Here is a 24436-nt window from a genome sequence, read left to right as displayed (position 1 = left end):
ACTAGATGACCTTTCAAAGTCCCTTCCAACCCAAATTATTCTATGATTCTATGATCATCAAGTTCAACCACAAACTTAACACTGCCAAGTCCACCACTAAACCATGTCCCTCAGCACTGCATCTACAGGTCTTTTAAATACCTCCAGGAATGGTGACTCAACCACGTTCCTGGGCAGCCTGTTCCAATGCTTGACAACCGTTTGGTGAAGAAATTTTTCCTAATATCCAATTTAAACCTCACCTGGTGCAACTTGAGGCCACTTCCTCCTGTCCTGTTGCTTGCTACTTGAGAGAAGAGACCAACATGAACCACAGTCAGTATACATTCTAGGAGCAATATATACTACCACCATGCTACACTTAAGTGACCCATTGTTCTAGGGTGACAATACTGTTTCTGGTGCTAGCTCAAGTAGAGCCTTTTATGGGGTACCCAGAGTCCACATTACAACATCACACATTACAACATCATTCACCCCTCATGTATCAGCTTAATGGTAGATTAAAAGAAACTAAAAAGCAAAGAAAACTTTTTCTCCCCACCAAAAATCAGGTAAGTTGTCCTCGAGAACACCTCATGCTCACTTAGCACTGGACTAGAAGCAGTTAAAAAAACAAATGTCTGTGCTGCAGAGTTAATTTCAAAAGGCTTTATAGCTTAGTATAAAACAAAGCACAATTATATATTAACTATAAACATAGGAAACAGTAAGAAACTTCCACTTGAAATAAACATGCAACGATGGGAAGATAAAGAAGTGTAAAGCTGTAAAATCAAGTATCATGTCAATATTGAAACCTTCCTGCGCTACATTCTGTAAAGCTGCTTTGAGTTTTTCAGACAGAAAAAAAGGTTTCTATCAAAAGCTATTTAGCTTTACAAAGCAAATGTTTAAGCTAACTTTTTATTTGAATTTTCAATTTAAACAAAAAAGTTATTTTAAAAATTTTATGTTCAAAACTACTGATTACAAAAACATTGTTAAACATTCAGATTCCCTGTGCTTTCCCTCTTTTCCCTACGCCTTTGAATGCTGTAGAGTTGTGTAATGGTTAGAGCCTCTTTCCTCTCACTCTTTTCCAAACTCTTCTAACTCTGAAATAGCCAGATAAGATATTTCAAAACTTACAAAGTAGCTGTGACTGTTCTATTTTACCAGTCAAAATCCACTTGTGAAAGTAGCAGGATTAACCTACAAATGTATGTGGTTTTCCAAGATTAAAATATATATGTAATTACAGTGTATGTTATGAAGATGGTGGTTTATAATCAGAATAAATTGATTTGCAAGTCTGAAGTACAGCAAGAAGCAATTATCGTACTTGGCAACTGACTTACTTAACAGACAGGTCTATACCAGGAACCCTATATAACAACCTTATATGTTGCTGAGACTTTTGGTGATGGTAACTTGATCTTAAAAGCTTCTCTTTAGCTCTCACATGTCAATACATTCTTTTGAAAAGAAAAGATCAGCAAAACCGGGTGGTTACAAGCCTTGTCAAACGTAAAGGCAGTCTTCATAGACAATACACCAAGACTATAAAATTAAAGTATGAACTCCAGCTAAATAAAGTAATGGTCCTCCAGTGGAAAGACAAAACACAATTAGAATTCACATACTTATTTCAAGATCAATATTTTTCTACTGATTTGCTGAGGAGGCTTTTATGAAATTTAAGCATAGTTCACTTTTAAACACTCTTACCGCCAAAGGGTATGGTAGGCTGTATTAATTCCATTCCTTTTATAAATCAATAATTAGATTGCCGATTTGCTTAAAGTGCTTTGGAAAAAAAAAAGGAAGGGAGATGGAAGCTATATTTTACCATTCTACAGCACGTGTTGAAAGGCTCAGTAACTCATACCATCACACTTAAAGATCATGACACTCAGAGAACATGGAAAGTAATAAAAACCAAATATGAAACATTTTCCTCACAAACTTTTAACAAATAAATAAATCAAGGTTCATCACGACAGTCAGCACCCAGACCCAAATACAACTCTTGGGTTAAGTCCATCTTCCCAGTGTAACTTGTGCACCATAAGGGTGGAGATGCAACCCTGGAGACTAAAGCAAGGAGATATTAAGAGGATGACATCCTCTTGAGTGTTAAAGTGTTAGTAGTATGATTTCTGTTAGCTAGAAGAGAAATGAGGGGAGAAGTTACCCATACACCACACAGATAAAAAGTTGTGTCTTTGCATGATACTGTCCAGTACCATTCAGCCCTATGCACCATGCGGGACTCCAAACTGAAATATACCACAGGATCGGCAGGAGTGAATTTCCTTACAGAGAAGGACTGTGATTTGGAAAAAGAGTACAAATAGCGGAAATTGTCTGTATGTGTGGATGGATAACCAGAACAGTTAGGCTCATAAGAATAGCTGCAAGTTCTGTAGAAAGGATTAAAATCCTCTAGAACATTTGGAGGAATCCTTTAGGATATTTGCTAGCATTAACCCTCCTGTGATAGACTGACTTCTTGGGAAATCCCTAAGGAAAATTATATTATTTTTACCATTTTTAAAAGATTTCATGGGAGAAGGTCAGACACACTCCTTTCAGATCACTTCATTCCCTTCTGAAAGAGAGTAAGAGACAAGAGGGTATTGACAAAACTTAAAAAAAAAAAAAAAAACCACCAACAACCCAACACTTGTTTTTTCTTCCCATCAGTTAGCCACTGAAGTAATAGAGCATCTGTGGACAGTGAGTGTCTGAGTATCTAGTTTGTCTTACAACTATCCTTAAAGACAAAATTCAAGAATCATCACATCCACTTCTACTTTTCTACCTTGTGGTAGGTACATTCATAGTGTCTTATTCTACAAGATAACTTATGAAAAACATTTTTTTTCTTTTTTATTCTTTTACTGCAACCTTAAAGGATTTGTCAGAACTTTTTAATCATTCTTCCTGCTTCCTAAGAAGGTGTATTCAAGGCTTAGCTTGATTACAACATTCTGACTTATTTTAGCTTAAAATGAACACATCTTTACTTTCTAAAGTAAAACAAGAAAAGGCAATTCCTTCAATCTTGAAGAAGGTCCTGAGTAAAAAAAAAAAACAACCCCAAACAAAACATAAGAAAGCAGTCTATTCAAAAATATCAGAAAATTTCAGCATGAACCATACAGAAAACATTTCAATTTCGGTAGCATACATTTTACTTGAAGTTTTTGCTTCAGGAATTGAGGGTTACTGAATTAAAATGTTTTATATGGTTCAGGAAATCCCACAAAAACTATTGGAGGCTGGGAAACTATTAAAGGGAATTCAAAGAGATATTTGCCCTGATCTTCAATTCTTCCCAAGATGCATCATTTTGTCCCCAGTACATACAGGACACTAGATCAAATGAGTGTGTGATACGCTCATGGAATAAGATTGAAAATAAAAAAACAAAATCAACTTTTGTGAAAAAAAAAGAGAAGAACCACAAAGGAACGCTTCAAGTTAGTGTTTTGTGTCTAAGCTAAGGTTGGCCAACCTGTAGAAAAGTTCCATAGTGAAAAACTTAAAACAAGGCTATTGCCTTGGTAAGAAGGAGAAGATGACCATTGATGTTTTCCTGTGAATCACAAATTTTGCACTCCAAATTGAAAAAGAACAGTGGAATGATAAAGGAGTAATTGGTTGGAGGATGACAGGAGGAGGCAGAAAAGACCTATTTTTTGTTAATAATGATTTATATCATTAACACTTTTGCAATATCTGAATTCCATGTTAACTAATACCTAGTTAATACATGAAAATATTGGTGTATTAATACATAATAATTCAGCAAAACAATGGCATAAATTCACATACAGACAATCAATCCAATGATATTGTTCATCCTTTCACAAGCAATCAAAAAAATGAAGTAATTATAATTCACCATAAACCTAATATTCAGTGTGCCTTGTAGATCCCTATACAGCCTACTGCATCCTATATGGGTAAACATACTCTTCCTTCTGAAAGATCCTGGCACTGCAGACACTGCCTTGAGGTAGGAGTCTTTTGTCCTATGTCAGTGAGTCCCATACAATTCTTAAAAATCTGAAATGGATCAAAGAAACACAAGTCAATCATAGATGGCCAGGGAAATGTCTTTTATGATACACCACTGTGTGCTCTGGCTTCTTTCCTCTATTCCACCACTTCCAAATAAGTTTTGAAGTAACAAGAATTTATGACTTTGTTTCACCTATTACTCATGGAGATTAAGCCTTCTGGGAGCATACAGGTATCTCAAAATGTCCCTAATGGGTGGGCTGGAGCAGAGTCTGATACTAGAGAGTCTCTTTTAAGTTACCCAAGAATCACAAATGCTCCTCTCCTGTATGAATGGCAGGTCCTGGCTTGTGGATCCCTGAAGCTTCCTTGCATTCTAGCAGCAATAAAGCAAATAATGCCTAACCTTTGCCGGCAGATAGCTGCATAAGCGAAAAACCAGTCAGTAATGAGCAGCAGCTTTCTGAAAGGAAAGACAGCAGTAGTTGCGGAAATTGATAATTTTGCAGGTTTTGTTTAGGAAGGAGGAACCATCCACAGCTTAGTTTTAATCTGCTTTAGAGAAAAAACTATATTGCTTTTGGCATCAGATAAATACAAAAAGGAGACTGAGGAGATTAATTAGTTTTAGTTTACTGAATGCCCTTCATTATTATTGTTGGAAAAATGCACTTAGGCAGCTAATAAGGAAAGTATTTTAACTCTAATGGACATAAACATTGTATTAGGTTTTGGCATTAGAAAATGGAAGCAGAGTTGTCTTAAGGCTGGCTGACATATTAAATACTATCTTCTATTCTTCCACATTAGAAATGTTAATTGAACAACAAAAGACATCAATATACCAGTGAAGTTCTCCTCAAGTATTAGCAACTTTCCCTGGTGACCTGGCAATACTGGATAGGTGAACAGCTGCTCAGCAGTGCAACCATTATGAATTTTATTCCACTTAATAGCAGATGCAGGAAATGGAAGGTTATATTACAGATCAATACACAGGCTAAGGGAACCTGACAACCTTTGGTTAGAATCAGAAGAATAAATGGCATTAATTAATTTGCAGAGTTGTTGAAAAAAAAAATACCATTTTTTTGTAACTGAGACAGACTAGAAATGCTCTGCTCTGAAATACAACACTGATTAATGTGAAAAGCAGCCTCAGTTATAAGTATCCTGACACTGCAGAACTTGTAAATTCTATTTAAGCAGCCACTTAAAGAAATCTTAACTATTTCTTTTGATCCTCAAACATTTAGGTGACGTGGTAGTACTTAGTTGTACTGAATATATTTTGTATTTTAATGATAATGACATTATTATGACAATTAATTTTTAAAATTGTATTTCATAACATTTGCAATTATGCTTATCTATTTACAGGCCCCTAACTCTGAAACTCTAACCTTGAATGTCAACAGCACGTGAGAAACTACAGTTACAAATTCCATTTATAATTGCAGGGTTTTTTAAACTTATCACTTAAGAAGAATTGTGTAACAGAAGCATGAGACACTAAAATAGCACTCAGACAGCTTTAGCCTCTGGATGCATTCATATGATATAGGAATATAAAAGGTTATTTCTATAACAAGGGTTAACACACATTAATTCCAGAGTGCTGCACAAAGGATAGCAAAAATGGGCTCACATTCACAATGGTTTATTAGCAGGGTCCATCACTGATAGCAAATATTGAGTCTAAAAGTAAAAGTTACTTCTGGGGAAAAAGAGAGAGGGAGGGAAAGATTGGGTCTTTGATGAGGGGCAGCTGCTGCATGGCTGGTTGGCAGTAAACCCTGTACAGGCAAATTATTGGGTCCCCTACTGTAAAACAAAAGCTACAATCAAGGGGTAGAAAAAAGGGTACAATGGGGTGACTTGCACACCAGTATGAGAATCTGCCATAACAGCAATACCAGAGTTTACAGCTGCAAGGGCATGGGAGCAACAGCACAAGAACTGCAAGGGAAAAACACCGTTCTTTTGCCAGATTTGGGATTTTTGCTTTTATTTGGGAAAACAAAAAGGGAAAAGCAGAACTGTTTAGACTATACATCTAAGATAAAACATCATCTCACAACACTATCACCTTCCTTGATAGAAAAACGCTAAGTATATCTCCTTTCCTCAATATGCACCTTAATAAAGTCTAAGCTTCTCTTTCTATTGAATGTTTCTAGTGCTTTTTCCTACAGCACTGCTCAATCCTTGCCCCTAGACCTTCCCAGAGTACAGGGGAATCTTCTACATAAGTAGATTATTGCTACCAGAAAGCATGTGCTAGCAGAGGTGACTCAGGAAGACTGTTTTGCATCTCTGCACAGCATTTGACACCTACCTATCAAAAACATACCCCAAAAAAAGCATGAGCTAGGGAGGACAAGAAAGTGAAAGGGCTCACTCATCAAGCCAGTTCTTGATGAGACTCGTCCCTGAAGTTACTACTGAACAATCTTTTCAAGGTAAATGAGGACTGATCCTGTCTTCTGTGTCCTCACTGAACAGAGATAATATCACTTGTTCCTGGGGATAGGTGGCCTCTCTACCTGATCAAAGCAGTCCCAAGCTGGGGCGGTCAGCCTTAATGGATAATGACAAGACACAAACAAAGCAAAGGAAAAATAGCATGAGTCATTCTGACTTGATCTTTGTGAAGTGCTTGGGGAATCAAATGCATTATCAAAGATAGATCTAAATATGAACACCACCATTAATGCCTTACCGTTCACCAGTACAACGCTATTCTGAGAAAACCTGCAGAAATTCTGTATATACGCCTTGTACTAAAAGAAGGGACACGAAATCACTGGCTGTGTAATTCACACCCTTTACACTCAGCTTACTGGCTCTTACATTTTTCCTTTCTTGCAGCAGTGACCAAAGCTAGTTTTCATAAACTGCAGATCATATAGTCAAAAAGGGCTCTGTGAATGCACAGGAAAATCTGTGTGGGGAAAAAAATCTATACATGGGCTTGTTTTCTGCACCTCACTCCTCTGGCTAAGATTGCTTGACTTGATTGATTGCTGACAGGAGTCAGTTCTCCTGAACTCCTGACTGAAGTCAAAAGCTTCCCAGATCAGTGCTTCCAACTTTCCGACTCTAGACACGCTAGGGCAGAATAGGAAACAGGCAGGCCAGAGCATCCTTCATACTTTGTCCACTTTTTTGACATTTTTTTTCCTGTCTTCATATTTTTGTCCTTCTGTTCACTTGCAGTAGCACCTATTCACAGCCTGAAAGGGACAATTTTGTAATGTCTTCTCTTCCAGGATGACAACCACTCACAGTTATTTATAATTCACTAATAACAAAGCCCGATGCATTCTGTTTTACATCATCTTCTCACTGAGCCTATCGTTTTAGCCTATTTGAGAGTCTTCAGTTCATATATTCTTTGTAGCCTTTCCCCTACAAATATAACTGGCTCACAAACTATTTATTCGTCTCTCCACTGCTTGACTCCTTGGCCTCCAAGTTTCCTTTCTCCTGCAGTCTCCTCCCTCCTGCTCATATTCCTGTGTTGTCATGGATTTATTTTTTTGTCTTAAAGGTTACTGATAATAAGAAATCATGTAGGCCTGCCCCTTACTGTGGACTTGTTCTCTGTATGTTATTTGTGCCCTATTCTTGGAGGGGGTGCATGTGTGCTTCTGTCTGCCACTACTTTTTGAAATATCATGCGTATGTGAAGGAAACATCACCCTCAGTATAAAGGTGGAGAAGGTGCCTGGTAAAGTGGAGGACTGACTTGGGAATCAGGAAAAGGAGAATGGCCTTTAAATCCTCCTGGTGAGCAGAATTATTTGCAACTGAATGTCACCTGGGAGCTCTGACCATCCTGAGCATCCAAGCCCTCATACATACTCAAAAAGTAATCCAAATCTAGAAACAAAACGTGAAAGAAGTGACACTCTAGATGATGTGATTCCTGGCTGACTGTTATTATGAACTCCAGAAGCGACTGTGTTATGCTGATCTTCTCTGTATGAGCGTCGTACTAGAAAATTATTCCAGCACATTCTCTTGGGGATGAGCAGCAGGATGACCACCCAATTAAAATTCATGCATAGTATTCCCAAAAGCCTGGCACATTAATCTCCTGTAACTGCTTAGCAGCAGATACTGCATCTGGAAGAAGTCATACAACTGTAAGTTTCCTGTAATTTTGTCCAGGTTTTCCAGACTTGCCTTTGATTTTATCAGAAGCCGTCTGGTAATTGTCTTTTCAAGCTGCATTTTTAGTTAGATAAGGGGGTTTTAATGTTGTTATTACTGCCTGTAGCCCAAGATGACTCATAGTCACCCTAGTAAAAGAATTCTTGTAGAAGTGGCTGTGGACTTCAAGCACTTCCACATAATTTTACCAACCACTGAAATTAGCGCCAGTTATCTTTTTGAGCTACAAATTCTACTATTTTAAGTCCATTGCTCGTTTTCTGAAGTCCTCTCCAAACAACTCCTTGTAAAGATATTCTCTTCCAGTCATGTTACATAATGGATATGGATTTGTTCTTTAGATAGTTCTAGTACAACAGCAGCAGCTACAAAATCTCAGAGAGGGTGCTAGGGGAAATTAATTCATCCAAAATAATCATCAGTAGCACCTAAATATCTCTGTCCTCAACAAGCTACAAGTTATCATTTCATATCCACGCACCACATGATTAACTCTTCAGGAGGTCAGAAATGGACTTTCCCAGCACAACAAACTCTCCTGACTGACTGTGAGACTGTGCAACTATTCCCAGGAGTTAGCAAATCAGGAATGCTCCTGGTTTGAAGGGTACGCCTTCCTGCATAGAATTACAGTTTTCAGCGCAGTGCTCTTTTAAATCTGCAAACTAATATAGCTTAAAAAAAGCATTTTTGATACAGTAATCTCTTAGAAAGCAACAATAGTATACAGTTCAGCAAAGCCACCTTCCTCATTTTAGGGCTATGGGATTGTTTTGGTTTGGGCTTTCATGAGACCTTGAATCAGTCTACTTATGCTTGGTTTGTGATGACATTGCTAGGTATATTCTGTAATTAAAATAGGTAAAAAACCACGAGTGACTGATTGAATCCCTTAAAGTGAATCCATAATGCAAATACACAGATTAAACACAATTCTCACGGCTTGTGTTTCTACAATGCTACATATGTCACAGTGATAAACAAGTGAGAAGTTGAAAAGCTATGTAATTAAAGTATTTTCCATCCTCTTTTTTCTTCCTTGCCTGCTTTCTGCCCTCTAAAGTATTTCCCACAGGACTCTTAAGTATTTTACACCCTTAAGCAACTTAAAACAGCTGCAGACTTTAAAGAATAATAATCAGCTAGTCCCAGAACTGTATTTCTTCAACCTACTCTCAAAAGTGATTTCCTTCCAAACACTCCCCAAGACCTTGAATGGATGAACTTCAGTCATGCAACAGTTGCATGGTTTTGTCAGCCTACAAGTTAGCCAAGCATCATATCTTAAGATACAGAAAAGTAAGCTTTGCACTTTCTTAGAGAGAATAGAGCCAATTTCCCATACTTTTGCTTTTAACCTGGAAAATCCCCAGAATAACAAGGTCAATAAACCGTAACATTTTTGGTATTTTTAAACTATAATTTGTTCCTACGTGATTCCCTGCAAGCTTTGCCCAATTAGGGTAATGAACAACTGAAGGATAAAACAGTTCCAGCTAGTCATTTCTTAAAATATTTCTTCCTTCTCCAATACAATACGCATAATACATTGCACTGTAGCATTCTGCTAAACAGTTTAATGTGCTATTGACACCTATGGTTATAACTAATTTGTGCCCAGTGGCACCACAGAGCAATGCAGCATGTGTAAAATCTTCAGGACCACACTGTAATCCCCCTGCCATTAAAAAACCCAAAACAAACCACATCCTTTTTGAATACTACTGCAGAGAAACTATGAAAAGTATAACTGCGATGGTATAACCCACTCCAATATTGTTTTAATTGTTGGGAGAAAAATAACTGGAGAAAGACAGGTCGAGGCAATAGTGATTTTTGGTGGGAATTAATAAGAAGCCCAAGTTGGAATACTCAAAGTCTGATGAGTATCTCATGCAAAGGTAGGTTAAATCTTGCGGGAACGAAGATTAGAAAGGAGTGTCTCTCTCTCCCTCTCTGTCTGGCTGCTGAGACATGCAAAGCTGGTCTTAAACAGGATGTTCTAGGGAATGTTATATCCTTCTCCTCAAGCCTTTCTGTACATTTCTCCCTTCCAGAGGAAAAAATAAGTATTAGCAACAGAACATACCAATAGCACTAAATAAACTTTCAAGCTAGATTTCATCTTATAGGCTTTCAAAAGTCTCCAAATTGCTCTGATCACTGGTGTTCTTCAATGGCTTCAGACAGAAAGTCAGGTTCTTTCTTTTGGAAACTCATGAAATCAAATCATGCCATTACAGTTTATGTACCAATGAACCGGACTTTTCTAAATGCAGAATTTCTGTACTCAAAGGGGGAAAAGTACTACACAGATGGCATAATCCACTCTTTTTTCCAAGGTGAAGAAAAGACAAGTGTGGGCAAATCAAGGCTGCCAAATACTAGTATACTGCTTTGCTTTGCCAAAATACATATGTTGCAGAGCCACTATTTACTAAGTGCACAGCACAGAAAATTTTATAGAGGAATAGACGCCTACATTTTCTTCAACTCAGCATAGTTTAACAGGAAATTACAAGGTTTCTACAAACTAATCAGGAATACCCTTGGTACAGATTTTGAGGTGGCTGTCAGATGATCCTGGTTTTACAGGCACTGCCACATCCGTATGTACTATTTAAAATGTAAGATTAAAGGATATAATTGCAACTAAATGCCCCTGACACCAGAATGAATTTTATATCAGGCATTCTCACTGCATACAATTCTTTCAGAATGATGTCCACACATTGAATAGGACCATTCAGCAATGGCTATCACAATCTGGCTTGTAAGTGATGAGAATTATATACCTAACCATTCAGGATTGATATGTTGCAGATCTATTGGTATCATTTCACCATATATGGTAAATGACATTTATTGTAACAATAAAGATAGAGTATAAGCATGCAACAATTTTATTTCAGTAGGTATGTTGCAATTTTCAATACCTAAAGATTAAACTGTGTACTAAAAGAAGAGGTTTAGCACAGTTTTATTGATTTAAACTGAATTTGTTCATTTAATCAGACTGGTAGTTCTACTAGTTGAATTCTGATTTTTTGCAATTTTCTGTCTCTATTCTCATTTTTCAGTTTTTCTTCCCCTTCAAAAACAATTTTATCATGATCTCCAGCAAATGAATACTCTGTCTCTTTTTCAAAACTATTTAACATTTTCATTTAGAAGTCCATTTTGCTAGAATTCTGTCTTATATTGTCCTTCTCTAATTCACAAGGCACATGTTACATGCATGAGAAACTTAAGAATAAATATTTGCACCAGTTGTTAACTTTCTATCCTAACAGTTACGCATAGAAGGGTGATTTATTAACTAGTCTATTGAGATCAACAAGTATTTTTCATGCTTTTTGGGACTTTTACTAGCAAAAGTCAACTTGGAGGGAACTGAGGTATTTTTCCCTTAAAATGTAATAAATATCAGAGGAGCTTATCCTCAGCAGAAAAGTGATTGCAAACACGTATTCTGAAATAGAAGTGGGAAAAGAAGATGGCACATACCTCCTCGGTGAGGCAAGACTGCATGTAGACCATAGCGTGTGTAGGAGAAGGAACTGAATAACCCATCTGGTGCTGGGAGCCCAGAGTTACACTGGCTGAGCAGTAGGACTCAGCTATCCTTCTCCAGAGGTTTTTGACAAGTCTGGGCTTGAGACTTGGGGAAGCGAGGTCATGCAGTTTTTCCTACTTCAGCACAACTGTCTGTAGGGCCATGCTCTAACTGACTAGGCAATAACGGCAGCTAAGAGCAAGCAAGGCCAGAGACATGTCACACCACCATATCACGGTACAGCTGCAGTGCAGCTTCCCTTGGATTCTGGGGGGGAGGTGAGGATGTCTGCCCTTTTCCTGGTGTTGTTTATATCCTCTGCTGACCAGCACATCTATCTGGTCAGCACATTTTGCAACAAAAACCTGAGAGAGATGAGGAATAAGATCAGCCTTCGTTCCTCCCACTTCCTGCTTCTGGTTGCCTTTCATCTGCTTCTGTAATTGCATGTGCATGCGACATTTGCCTTTAAATCCCTTCCCACCTATCTCTGACCCATGCTCACGTACACCACTATGCATTTCAGAACCTGCTCATCTCAAGAGGCTGCTGCTCATGAAATGGGATTCCTTCTTGCACTTCCTCCTCCTTGATTTGTAGAGATCACCTCCTCCTTCCCTGCTTTCAACTTCCCTTTCTACCCTCTATAGACAGGTGCTGGGGTGTGGTGGAAGATGGAGAAGTGGAAACTGCATTACAAAATTTACATTTTGAGAGCACTTTGTTTTATTCTCAATGTCCCTAATATAGTTTTGTTAGTCTTTCTTGTTTCAGCTTCCTAAATGTTAACATAAATTACATGTTTTTCCATAGAGATATTTTCCACATATATACATACACACACATATATAAGGTGGGAATGAGGGAATAATGGAAAGAGGAAAAAAACCCACAAAGGTCCAGAATTTATTAAAATCTTCACCATGAGATTGCAACCTTCCTCACATGATTTTCTGATATGGGGGCCTTTCACAGGTCAAGCAAGTTCGACCGTTTTGGTCAGACAGCCATCTACCATGAAGTTCAATAACTTCAAGTGCTTAAGGGTTCTAGACTTAGGGCCCAAACTTAAACGTTTTACTAAATGTTTACAATCATTTTTTTAGTTTCTTCTTTTAAAATGTTAGCTGAGTTATAGAAAATATTGTCTATAACTTTAAAAGCAACTTGTTAATACTTCAGTAATTAGTGGTCTTATAGCACTAAAAGGTTTTCAGTAAAACTACTTCATTCTTTTTTGTTAAGTCTTACCTTTTCTCATTGAAAACAAGAATAATGTAAGACTGGAGAGTAACTTAATTTTTAACAGCTTGGGATCTTAATTTTCAAGTTATATTTGGGTTAGGAATTCCGTAAAGCTGGAATAAAATTTCTTTCCAGCAATATTTTTAAACACAAAACCAAAGAATTTTTGTCATTTGTTTCATTCTATATGATACTATAAAGTCATAAATCGCACAAATTGTCAAATTAATCTGCACGAATCCAGGTACTATTAAAGGAATAAAGAAAAAGAAAATGAGCTATGTGATTAAGTTGTATGATATTTCAGACGCCTCTCTTTTCCACAGCTAAGTACTACTCATCCTGCCACTTCATTATTCTCCACAGTCTTGGCCTTTGAGTACACCAAGCATGTATAGAAAATATAGGAAAGGTAAACAAGATGCTATAGGAGGAAGACCTCAAGTGACTGAATCCTTAGCTCTTTATAGGTGATTGCACAAGCTTCAATCTACACTTCCAAGACGAGCATTTTGCACTGTCATGCTCTTTAATTACATTCTGTTTATTTTCATCTTTAAGAGCCTAAATGTTAGAGATGGATCAGGTCAGTAGGAAAGCGCACAGAGTAAAGTGCACCCTTTCTTACTTCTCAATAAGAATTGCAATTTCTATGGACTCCAGTTCTGATTATTTTCCAACAGAGGAACAACACACTAAACATTCAATTTTATGTTCCTCTCACTGGGGGAAACAGTGCAAATCATAATGTATAGAGTCCAAACACTATTTAAAAGACCCCATCAAATTCTACATGAGCAGCGGTGACAGGCATCACATCAAGGGCACCTATTAAGCTCTCTTCAGAGCTCTTACATCTCTTTCAGAAAAATATCCCATTTTATCATAGGGCCCAGGTTCATTATAAACCTTAAAGTTCAGCAAATGAATGAGGAAAAAAGTGGTTTTCATGTTTTTTGTCTAAAAATGCAATTCAGGATACTTTATAATGTATGATCTAATTCTTAACTCTTTGATGATTCAATATAGATTGGTGATAAGATTCCATCAAACACATTATTCAAAATCCCAGTAGAATAGCCATTGCCATTTCCAGATTATATCACAACTTATTATACATACACTGCTGCATTAATGAACTGGAATAAGTATGACATCATAAGGTTTTAGAGTCCAAACTGGAAGGGTTTGAAACGTGAAACAGTACCAGAAGATCAAATGTGAAGACTGAACTTAAAGTACGGAAGAGTCTTTTGGATATATTTTTCTAATATCACATTTTAATCTTTTAGCATCATCATACCCCAGCAATTTAAAAAAGCTTTAGGCCCTCCACTTGCTGTCTACATACACCCAGTTACAATTATGTCCATTAGTTGCCTTAGCAACGGAGGCAGAGGTTAAGTCATTTTCTAGAAGAGGCCCAGTGCAAATTATGGCATTATACCAACTTATTGCCAATCGTTTTAATTAAAACATTTCGCTTTCAACTCAGCTAACAGCAGAGATCAGTAAACAGGGCAGATCAAATTACTGATATTTAAACTCCCCTGCCATCAGAAAGGCCCGCTGTAGCTTAATTACTGTTGGGCAGGACTGATGAAGAGAGAGCAAAGAATCGAAATAATTCAGGTACAGTTCAACATAGGAAAAACACAATATCATAATTCTAAATGTGTGCGATACCAAATGAAACTGATTTAAGTTCTAGGCACTTACCACTGTGCTATGGCAGCATCCATGACGCTGGCAACAGGAATACCTTTTTCCGTAATGCTTCTCTGCTGTTTTTCCACCCTCTTTTCATGAAGCAGTTGAAGAGGCAGAAGATTTTGCCTCTGTGACAGTGAAACTAATCTTTGGCATTGCCAAAAAACTGTGACAGGGCACAGCAGACCTAGCATGCCCAGGTTTGCGTACCTTGGAACTAGGGGAATACCTTCCAGCCACAGAGGAGGAAAGAAGGGATCTTGCACAAAGAATGGATCTTGAAGAGGATACAGTGTATGCAGTATAAGTCAAGAAATGGGGAAACAGGTGAGAAGACTCTGGGGCCAAGTCTTAGGGCAGGCAGAAAGCAGAAAAGAGAGAGGTCCAACATGTAGTCGTTACTGTGGGATAGTCAGTACCACAACACTTGAGAGTCAGTATGGAAGGAATCACTACGCACTCCTTCCCACTCCCCTTTTGGCATTCTGCTCCCACACATCATTATGTACCTGTAGGGAAAAAAAAAATAAATATCACCTATAGACAAAATACCCCTGCTTATCTAATGTAAGGTCTCTTTAAACCTGGATGGTAAAAAAAAACACTGCAATTTTTTGTCTGTGGCGTAACATTCTGCCACACTATTAGTGAAATACTATTACTATTTTCAAAGGATTCAGGAAGAAGGGCAAAATCCTATGAAATATATGAAGTAGCTGGTAGAGTGGGACTCATCAGACCCAACATCACCTGCCTAAAGATTTAAGTGTGCTCCATGCAAGAGTAGCGAATTACCCATATGCAAGGACTTCTCTTCTTCAACTCTAAACACAACTTCGGTCAGCTTGCTCTGGCTTATATATCTAATTAATAAAACCATTCTTATGGCAGTAAATACTATCTGTGGCTTCTGGAAAACATAACTTTCCTTTTCAAAGCTTATACAAATCCCTCCATTTGATCTAGAGAAGTAAAATATACTTTTCCCATCACTAACCATATGTCATTCAGGAAACTTTTTCTTTTTTTTTTTTTTTTTTTTTAATAAACATATAACCAGCCTTCATTCATGTAAAACCAATACAGTCTGATTAGTCAAGATGTGCAGGTTGGTAATGGAAAAGTCAGGCTGCCTGAGGAAAAGCCGGGAGGATTCCTTTTGGAACATTATTAAACCTTGAATTTCTTCATGGTAATATAGTCGGATTTATCTGACAAAAAAAAAGGAAACAAGCTAAACAAGAGCAGAAACTCTGTTGAGCACATTTCATGACAGATATTTAAAACTTCTCATTGACACAGTCAAACAATACCTCTTCACACGTGAGGGAAAACAACCACATTTTTAAAGCTTAGCTTCTGTGCTTATAAGAATTAGGAGATGAAAGCTTTAGTTTAAAATGCCTGGGTTTTACACAGCACTAGCTACTTTCTTCTTTTAGCTGAGTGAAAAATTGTCTCTATAACACAGAACAGGAAAAAACAAAGGTAGAAACACTCCCTTCTCTCTAGTACGTTATACTTTCCAAGGTAAAAGCTCCAAACACTCTCAAAATCTACTTAAATACTACTATAAAAGAGAAAAGGACGTTTTTCTCGTTCTTGGCAGCAAGTGAATTGCGAAAGAAATTATGCAAACAGATCACCTTCTCCTAGCTCCTAGGTAGACCAATTATTCCTTCCAAACAAAATTCTTTGAGGTCTATATTTTTATCATTAAAACACAGCTATAATAGCTATTGCTATTTTATTGAAAACTAATACACTGAGTTTTTTGCTTTCGAAGTGAATAAAATTATGAATATATAATAATAGTCACTCATTCATCTGCTCACAGACTTCTGAAATGCACTGGAATATAATACTTATGTTGGTATTTTATTATACATCCCATTTTGATGAAAAAGTAGATTCAAAAGAAGAGGGTTAAATCAGAGTAAGAAGAAAACATCCATTAAGGAAAAGCCATTATTCTTCAACTAATTGCAAAACCTAATCAGAATAATTAACCTAAGAGGAATCATAAAAAGACACCTACTCTCTAAAATATACAAATATATGTAAAACTTCCAGGAATATTTCTACAGATGACCCTCTAAGTTACCTTAGTAACTACTGTAGGACTTCAATGCAATCAGAATACTAGTAATTTGTAAAGAGAAATTTGGCAGAAAGAACATAAATCTGTCCATAAAAGCTAAGTGTCCAAGGTACTTCAAGCCATTCAATATTTCCATACTTTATTTTCACTTCCTCTGCTAATCACCTGCTTAGGTCCATGCACAGTAAGATCAATTTATATGATTATTTTGAAATGCCAAGAAGTTTGCCACCTGTTTTTGAGAAATAAATGGTAGCTATGTAGAGTTTTGTCACAGATTATGAGACAGCTAAGCAGAACCCAGTGCCAGGGATAACAACAAGAAACTATGAAAACAAGACTTTATGTTTAAAGAATACAACATTTGATATGATAAATCAATTTCTTTTTTCTCTACTAAAAAAAAATTTTGTAATACAAGCCTCATGAAAGCTTCCACTTAGCATTGCAAGTGCTTTAAAGTCTTAAATCCTGAAGCCATGTTACAAAACTCTTGCAAGAATAGGAGCTTTTTTTTAAAAAAAAAAAAAAAAAAAAAAAAAAGGCTAATTTTTAATCTTCCTGTCCATCCAGGAAACTGAAAATGTAACTCCAATCTCTCAACTCAAAAGTCTAACATTAAAAAAAAAACAACAAAAAGAAAATAAAACCAAACACCAAAACAAAAAACCCCAACACCCTCATTTTTGTCTTTTTTACTATTATTATTTCCAGATTGATAAATTGAAATTAGAATTTGGGAAGGCTGATACAACAAAACCACAGGATTATCATTTTATATGCTGAATTCATTAGCAATACTATTAGTTTAAGGAGAAATTCCAACTTACACCAAATACTAGCAGAGTGTGTCTGCTTTATTATGTTTTTTGGTGGGAGGTTTTCTGTTTGTTCGTTTTATTATGTTTTTTTGTTCCCTTTTAATGAAGAAACTGTTTTGGTTTTTTTTTTTTTTTTTAAGAATTAAGTATCAGCTTCTCCCCAGCTCTGCAACAACAGACCGGCAAATCAAAATTTCCTGATACCAGACTCACTTAGCTCCAAGTCAAATTCTTAATTATTTTGCCAAACCAAGACCTTCCAACAATATCATTTTTTTCCAACCAATCAGTACTTTAATGTAGCCATTTAGGCCCATTCTATTCAGGTGCAATTCAGCAGAAAAGTAGGATATTTCATCCATCCAGTCCAAATGAAACCTAAAGGGCTCCTCTTATGTTCCAAATTCATGATAATATTTTGATAACTCAAATACTACTTTGTTGAGTTTTTTAAGCCATTGATTTGATTGATTGCAAGGTTTGAAGAAATTACAGGAAAACAATCAAGTTGAGCCTGATAAGGAACAGTTCAAATTGAATTTCATCACGATAAAGATGCTCTTAAGCCTACTGCATGCTGTTCCAGACTGCGTTTGATATTTGAACTCACTCAGAGCAAATCTGTATCGCCAAAGGATTCTACTTTTAACTGACTCATAATTAAAGCTTAGATTCTTTTAAGAAGAAAATGCAAACATCTGTGAATTCTACTGCTTTTAGCACTCTGGAAAAACACAGGGATAAACAATATTAACAAAGATTATATCCTCTCAAACCATTAATTTCTTCTACGCCTAAATTTACTAATATTTTAGTAGCTAAAAAGTACAGTTCCTCAGAAAAACCTTATTTTACTAATGAGTTAAGTGATTTACAAGAGTCAAATGGATGGATACTTAATCTCTTGAACCAAGGCAAAGCCTTTATGGGGAAAAATTGCAAAAAAAACCCTCAACCAATCAACCTCCACCCACACTCCCGCCACTGGTACTCTTCAGGGCAACAAGAGGCATTCTGTAAATTAACCTTGTTCTGCCTTCCTCATCACTAGGCATTCTGTCTTGTACTTTGTATATCGATAACATACACATACATATGTATGGACATACCCGCGCTCTAATATGGTTTCATTACATCAAGAATTTGATTGCAATAATAGAACCTCAAAAAGCCTCAGCTTTGGGCCAGCTTTCCATTGTAGAAGGAACAGAAAATACTAGTATAGGATTTCAACACAATTTCAAACAACAAGAGTATGAATGTTTAAATGTAATAGCATAATAAGAGTCAAAGTGCCAACTCTAGATAGAAAAATTGGTTGTATATTTAGACTACTGACTTTCACATGATTTTAGACCAAACATGTGGATTTAGTGTCTCCATAGAAAACGAATCTTTGCAAACAAATTCTTGTGGATTTTTTTTCAGTTCCAAAATGCCTAGTTCCCATAAATTATACTAAATTTCAACTTCAGACACCAAAATATCAGTTATCTTTTCTCTGAAGTCTATTCTCTAATGGCACTTTTCTTTCAGCAACACGATATGCTGTAAGGTCAAAGGTCTTCTTTTCGTCATAGCTATCTGTCTCTTGGTCAAGATACCTAACCTATGAACCACTACCTAGATACAATGATTTTGGACATTTGTACTGGACTTTTATATGGTAATATTTTACAGTCTTCATTTAGATTGGGAAATTAGTAATTTTAGTTATTGGGTTTGTTTTGCATTTGCTTTTAACTTTCCTTCATGCAAAGCCCCTAACCCAATAAAAGAGAGGCAGGTCGTTTCATACAACTAAAAATACTTTGGGTAAAATATTTGATCTAAACGAAGAACACCAGTCTGCACAAATACAATGCTCAGGGATGGTACACTCAGGACAAGAGTGTCTTGAAAATCCTGAGATCCTGAATCAAGCTATTAAAGAAGAAACACTGTAATTTTAAAAATTTAAAAAAATAAAAGAGGAACATATAAAATTGCTCAAGCACTAACTGTGAAGGCAATTCACTTTCCTAAGGATTGTATTATAGGAACATAAAACAAAAGGGAAGGAAGAAACTCTGGCAGCGTAGACATATATGTTGCTGTGAACAAACACATCTTTGAGGCTACAGGTTTTACATGGGGTTTTTTTCAGTTACGCTGACAAAGAGTACCTCACTTTGGGCTCAAAACACTGTAGCGTTAGTTTTTTCACTTATTTAGAAGACTAAAAATTCATCCAGTCACAGAGATTCTAGGTGGACCAGGAATTCTCTTGCATTTTGGAGATTTTCAGTGGCAAAGGGAAGGAATACAGAGCAAATAACCCTCCCACCTTTGGGAAAGCCCTGCACACTACTCCTCCTCTCTCACTCTCAGTCACTTAATATGTAAGTGTGTATGTAAATGAGAATCACCTCAAACCCGGGACATGCAGCATGTACTGCTATCCAAACATTACATGGCTGAGAAATTGGAGACGTAAATTCACTTCTCTACCCTCAATGAGTCAGAGAGAATCTAAGCTCCTATTTCAGTAAATAAGGATGAACCAAGATTGATTAGGCTTTATTGCATTTGATTTCTCTCCATAGGGAAATAAAGACATCGGCTGCTAATACTAACGGACCACCTGCCAACAAGAAATCTTAGTAAACTACGCAACAAAGGATACGAGAATCCACCCTGAAGATCACTGAAACTCTCCACGAAGCATAAATCCTTTCACATCTCGATCAGGTGCAAGAATGAGCCATTCTCATACAGTTTCTTCCCTGAATACCTGCATACATCTATTGCTTACTTCTCCTTACTGCCCCTTTGGGAGCAATGCCTGTTAATTGAAATGGCCCCCCTTTGTAACAGTCAGCAGCTGGTTTGATTACTGTATTCCAATAAATAATACGGCTGGTATTAATTCAGACAGAGCAATTAACACACAGGCCAGACATTTTTACTGTGTCACTTTTACTGTATACTACCAATTAGGAGTTTCTATCTGAAATACTATCCCCTATTGAAAGCCAAATAAATTCAGCTCCAGTTTGATCTTTCCAACAATTGTGTCCCCCATTAAGAAGCATCTGACAGCGCCTTTCTAACCATTCACATTGATCCTCCCTGCCCTGAACTTGCATCTGGATTCACACTCAATCCTTTGCTTTTGCCTTTTATTTTTAAGTAGCAAATAGAAATGCTGATGTTTGGATCAGATAATAAAAAAAAAAAAAAAAAAAGACCTTGGCTAAAGAGATCCATGTTCCACTTCCTGTTATTTAGATTCATCACAAGCGTCATTCACATAGAAAGAAAATAAAATTTACTCCCTAGAAAAATTAATATTCTCTCAAAGCAATGACAAAACCTTGCCAGATTTGGAAGGGTGGGGGAGATAAGGCATTTGTAAAGCACCACAGAATTTGCATAAGAGCATCATATCTTCTGTCAAAGGTGTTGCGTGACTTCTCAGAAATTTAATTTTTAATTTTCAAGAAAACTGTAGTTATGTAAGTCGTGCTACAGCTAAAACTGAAGTGATCACAGGATAGGTTTTATTCATTGCTTACAGGTTTTCTGAATCAGAGATAAGTTTGAAAATGCTTTATCATTCTTAAGTAGGATAAATTATAGGTGTATTTACCTTTTTTTCAGTTCTTTTAACTGGTTAACATTAAGTGGGTTATATTATTATAATAGTGTTGTACACGTTTAATAAGAGTTCTTTGTACCCATATTTCTCTCATGATAAAAACGCTTTACTGTTCCTTGCTTGGACAGTGCCTTGACACTTTCTGGACAGTTTTGGCTTTTCCAAAGAGCCAGTGCTATTATCCTAATTCAGACAGATATATAGCTGTTATGAAAGTATAGCATACAGAGAAACTGAAGATGTACTTGCATGTATTTCATGCTTACCAATCTTGCATTTTTTCCAGGTTGTATCTCTAAAATGGAAATAATAGTTTTCCATCATCTGTTTTTCCTGTCTCATCATGCTCACTTGAATCCTGATCTAAATGGCTTCAGGAACAATTATTTTTCTGACTGTTGATAATTACAAGAAAATCAATACTTTTAGGAATATTCTAAATACACTTTAAAGGGAATGTGAATGAAATGCATGAGAATGAGTCATTGCTCAAGAGGAGCACGTTACATTATTTTTTTTACTTTTTAGTTTGGAGTAAACCTTCCTCATACAGTCTCTTGTTTTGGCCCATCAAATAAATACTGAAATTTGTTATTAAAGCTATTAAATGGAAAAAGAAGGAAGCAATAGTGATTTCATACTTCAGAGCCCCGAACAGATTACTCGTTATCCCCCTCACTCAGTTACATGACTATGAAGACCTTTAAGCATTACACAGTGCAAAGGCAATGCAGGAACCAGGCAGCATTTTACTGCGTGATTTCTCCAGAAGCAGGCTTCCCATCCTTCATTTGAATAAAAGCCAGTTTGCCAACATGCTGGATAGAAAGCATGAGATAACAATCATGGTATAAGATGTTTGATCCTGACTGCTCTCTACAATCTCTGTGATTGTGCACTACAAACTGTCCTGTTCACTAAAAACTTCCAAATTCTAGTTCATGACAGTTCAAGAAAGTGATAAATGCTTAACAGAATAAAAAAACCCAGCTGTGAAGTTACTCGGTACTCTGCCTTTTCCCCTGAGCTTCTCTAATTCCTTAAAGCTTTCAACTCGTCACTACATAGCCAGATACCACCTTTCTCCCCACAGAGCCGCTGAGTACACTCCTGCAGATGGCAGCTGTGAAATGAGGCAGAGCCAGTAAGTGTAGCCGCTTTAAAATGGGCCTTATGGGCCTTAAGGAGCCCACAGCCACTAAGTGTGGTGGTAAGTAACATAGAAGCTAAGTTACATAGCTTCTGCAACGTAAAATCTGCTTCCTGGGAGCTTCACAGCAGCCAGAAAAAGCAATTTCAAGGAACAAAGAAACATGTATAAACCTACTGCTATCTTATATTTGGGGTCTCCTGTAAAGTCCTTGATAAGGCATAAGTCAATGTACAGGTTTGTTGCATTTGCTTGAGAAATGAGTGCAGTCTGCTTCATGAGTCAATTGGTCTTTATCATCTCCCTATCACCTGACTTGCTATATTCAGATGTAACTAGCCAATTGCTCATATGCAGAGAAACTAATACTGGTTTGAGATATTAAGAAAAGGTGATAAGTTTGAGGTTATTTTAAAACTGGGTGGAGTTGCTGACAAACTGAATGTTGACACCTCCAAGCACAAAACTCAGGAGCACGAGGAACTTCCCAGAAGCAGGAGTTCCTGAGCTGGAGCTGGCATTCCTACTAAGGGGCACTAGGAGGGCACTGCATTCCTACTAAGCTAAAAACAAGCAACACAGCTCCTTGGGCAGAAAGTTAGAGGACAGTTCTTAAATATCTGGTTTAGGAAGCTTCTAGGACTTTCAAAACCTGTCTCTAAACTACATAGGATTACCTTCCTGTACAGCCTAGGATAGAAGAAAAACAGGGTGAAAGGAGAAGGATACAACCCCCCAAAAGCATTTTCTTCTATCTATAGCCATGGTCTTCAAGGAGTTCCCTGACCACAGTCTACCAGTGCTGCCAACACATCAGATCTGCTTGCGTGACTGGGTCCCTACCCTGCTTCTGCTAAGGTCAATACACTACCTTGGAATGTCTAGCCTATTTCTGCTAACTGAAGTAACTTGCAGCAGAGGATGCTCACTGGAGTGGCCCAGCCAGCAGGCTGGAAGAGACAGCATGAAGCAGGAGCATGTCCACGGTGGGAAACTCGCCCAAAGTCAATTTCAGAGTCAGACCGTGAAGTTTTTTCATTGTTTTAAATTCATCAGATGAAGGCTTTAAACTTTTCCTGTTAAATAATAGAAAATACCACACGATGACAGCTCATTGACTTAAATAATAGGCACTTGGATAATATTATGCACTGGAAACCATTTACAACCAGGAGGACTGAAAGCCAGCATTTGCCCAGACACACCCAGAAAAAGAGTAATAAAACACTTGAATCCTCTGCAAACCCTAAAAAGGGGAATTAAGAAGTGGGTTGTGCTAACTTCTTTTTAACCCCCACCACAAACAAAGAAAAAATTTCTTCAGACCAAAAACTTTTTTGTTTGTTTTATGAATTACAGGATCAGATCTAGACTACCCCCTCTTAGCACTACCTTCTTGCTCCTTCGCTCTTGCACACTTAGCAAATAAAAATATCTTCTCACAGGTCTTCTCAGTAGTACTGCACTCTCAGAATAGGCTTTATAATCTACTCTCATAATCATTTCAGCATTTCTGTAAAATACAAGTAAATACTCCAAGGTTTTATGCTAAGTCTATTTTTCCAGTTTACCCTGTCATCACAGACAGCACACACAAATGAAGAGCACAGCCACCTTGCCATACAGAGACATGGAGAAATAGTAACTCTCTAAGGACTATAAAAACATTCACTCACATAAAACATACATTAGTCTCAAATACATGGATGATGCCAGACTTCAATAATACCAGAAGAATTTGATGAGCAGTGTGAAATATTATAGCAAAGCTTACTTTACATTGCATAATGTCTTCATTACCTTCAACTCCTCTATAAAACACACAACAGAAATAGATAACATCAAAGAAAGAGGTTTCTAGATAGAAACTGTATTGTACTTAAAGGGTGAATAAATCCCAGTGAGCAAGTAGCAGCTATAACTGTAGAAGCAGTGGTTTCCCTTCCATTGAAAGTAAGTGCCTCATAACTGCATGATTTAGTTCAAAGATGCACAAAACCTGGGGAAGTAATTTCAGAGTTCT

At 37.0% G+C, this 24436-nt stretch overlaps 1 long non-coding RNA gene across 1 annotated transcript in view; it reads left to right on the top strand.

Moving 5' to 3' along the window:
* Window positions 1-20734, top strand: part of LOC134517941 (uncharacterized) — a 51484-nt gene extending 30750 nt beyond the window's left edge. Inside the window, exon 5 of the long non-coding RNA XR_010071770.1 lies at window positions 20209-20734. This is a non-coding gene — a long non-coding RNA (uncharacterized LOC134517941). The remainder of the gene's footprint in view (window positions 1-20208) is intronic.
* The last annotated feature ends 3702 nt before the right edge of the window (window positions 20735-24436 follow it).

This window comes from Chroicocephalus ridibundus, chromosome 6, assembly GCF_963924245.1.
Source record: "Chroicocephalus ridibundus chromosome 6, bChrRid1.1, whole genome shotgun sequence".
Classification (NCBI taxonomy): domain Eukaryota; kingdom Metazoa; phylum Chordata; class Aves; order Charadriiformes; family Laridae; genus Chroicocephalus; species Chroicocephalus ridibundus.
Note: the sequence above shows the minus strand (reverse complement) of the source record. Positions and strands in the feature narration are given on the sequence as shown.